Source organism: Carlito syrichta, unplaced genomic scaffold, assembly GCF_000164805.1.
Source record: "Carlito syrichta isolate Samal-C Ts95f unplaced genomic scaffold, Tarsius_syrichta-2.0.1 Scaffold1236, whole genome shotgun sequence".
Classification (NCBI taxonomy): Eukaryota; Metazoa; Chordata; class Mammalia; order Primates; family Tarsiidae; genus Carlito; species Carlito syrichta.
In genome coordinates, this window is record NW_006945332.1 from 2614 (window position 1) to 5222 (window position 2609).

General features: G+C 39.3%; 1 pseudogene; it reads right to left on the reverse strand.

Moving 5' to 3' along the window:
• Nucleotides 1-263: 263 nt before the first annotated feature.
• On the reverse strand, nucleotides 264-1052 carry LOC103252068 (annotated as a pseudogene).
• Nucleotides 1053-2609: the final 1557 nt, after the last annotated feature.

Genomic DNA, 2609 nt, shown 5'->3' on the forward strand with positions numbered 1-2609 from the left:
ATCGTAAATACACACACACACACAAACACATACACACAAACTGACAAATTCATAACTATGTCTTCTTTTTTCACAAATACAACTTTGTATTTGCCACTCTTTTTTCAGATCAAAAAGTTTATTTAATTACTTGAAATTATTATGACTTCTTATTTTAAAATTCTTCTCTTCTTCATTTTTCTCTCACTTTCCAACACTATGTACTTATTCCTTTATGTGTATGTGCTAGATGACCATATTTTGTCACTCTAAAAGCCTGGATTTTAAACAGGTTCCTGGACTGGTAGTTCATATCTATCAGTTCGTTCCACTTCCTCACCTGTCTCATCCCCAGTAGCTTTTTCAGAACTACCACTTTCACCATGCAGCTCTGTGCATTTTTTTTCTATTCAAACTTGGGCATCTTCAGCATTTTTGCTTCTCTAACAAAGATGTCATGGAGAGGATCAATAGATTGGTGGGCTTTTTCTATGTCTTTTCCAATGCTGTCCAGAATCAATTTTTTGGCTACTTCTTCCAAGTCACTTGCCTGCACTTCTCGGGTCATGATTTCCATCATCTTCTTCCAATTCTGGCATACCTGTTGGTGCTGAGTAAAAGTAGTGTTCCATGTCTGATTGTTGCATTTTTTTCATAAAACCAGCGCATAACAGATGAAGCAAATAACCATTGGAAGTCTTGACATCAACATGAGTTTCAATCATGGTCTGCCAGTTTTTGACCACGGAGCACATTTTGTCTTGGATCAGTCCATGCCATGGAAGTAAGTTAGGCAGTTTTTGTTCGTAACATCTTCAGTGATCAGCTTGAATTTTCTAAATGCAACTTCATCATTCTTCAGACCAAACAAGACTCACTTCAAACACAAGACCCTTGAGGCCATTAGATGCAATTTTGGTTCCTTGTATCCTGGTGACCAGCATTTTGCTTATATTGAACCTAGCAGGTACTTTCACAGCATACCCATCTTTCTCAGAAAATGGATCAACCACTTTATTCTTGGCTCCCTTTGTGCCACCTTTTGTCACGTGCTGGCTCTTGCATACTGCCATGGTGTTGCTCAGAAAGCCAAAAAGGGCATAACTGTGTCTTAACAGATCACAGTTTACTATTTTTGATTGTCCATTCACACCACTGTACACACTGAAGGGAATCCACTGTTTTTCCATCTGTATAATCCAGTGCCTGAGTAGTAAACGATCATTGATTTTGCTGAATGAATGAAAGAGAGAAAATGTAAATTTTGGTCATTTCTCAATAATAAACTCCAAGAAGAGCTTTAAAAATTATAATACAAATTGATAGTGATGGGATGTTTGTAATTTACTTCATAAAAAGACAACCCTTACTTATATACAATATACAAGAATTTCCTCGATGAATGAAAGAGGAGTGAGTAGGGGGAAAAAGAAAACCTTGCATCTCTAATTAGTCATTAGTTTATGCAAACAGTAATTCCAAAATGCTACCAGCTGTTCTTTGTGTAAGACCTTAGGAATATAGTAGTAAACAATCAAATGTGGTCCCTACCCTCATGGAGTTTCAGTGCAGTAGAGAACAAAGATACAGTGAAATGACTGACACAATAAATGCAAAATTACAACCAATGATTGCTATGTTCATGACTGGGTAGCCGCAGAAGTGTATTTGAAACAATGTCAAATAGAACTTTTTTTTTGGTGCAAGGTATCGACTAAAGTTCTCTCAGATGATGACTGTATAGAAGATAAATGGTCATTTCCACTGAGCAATAGGTAGCCTAAAAGTCACTAACAATCCAATCACCTACCTCCAGGCCATACAAGAAAGGGCTAAAAAATATTTCTGAAAGAAGAGTCGTTGAGAGATTTATTAAATTAAATTTACAAAAATGCTCTCCTGCTCCCCACACATTCAAGTCAAATATATGCTTCTGTTGGAGGCTGGGGTTGTCTGTGTCAGAAGAGAATTAATCTTGCTCCACGCTTGGGTGCTGAGCTGTAGAAATGCACCCTCACTCCACATACCCACAGGAACAGAGTGCCAGAGAGCTTCAACTGCCTTTCTCAGAGTTTCAGGGCTTCTGTAAAGCTGTAACTGGTCACTGAGTCTTGACAACAGAGCACTAAGTGGGAGGAGGGAGCAGAAGCAGCCAGCAGAATGACTTCCAACAGTGGGACAAGGCTTCCTGTGGAACAAGCAGATGCTGTGCAGCTAACACCCTGGAAGGATCCTGCTCAAAGAGGTTTGCCTGCCAGGACGAGGAATCTTCAGGGCAGAAATTGAGAGGGATTACCAAGGAAGCATGTGGAAAATAAATTGCCTATGTCAGGAGTCCCATAAAGGGCATCAAAGAACTCCTAAGGTGACAACTGCCTGTCATGGCAGAAAGGGGCATGTAATAGAATGAGTTTGAAGGCAATGATGGAAAAACAAATCAAAAGCATCTTCTTCCTTAGTTAAGGTCAACGACTCACAAATTTCCATCAGCATTGCCCCTTCTTTCCTCTGCCAGGTGGTGTTTTGCTCAGTTCTGTGTCTTCCAAGGAGAAGACTAATTACTGGAGTTAAAATACACATTAAATAGAATAAAGTTCATTGCAATGACAGTAGAAGTAGTTGGGGGGGGG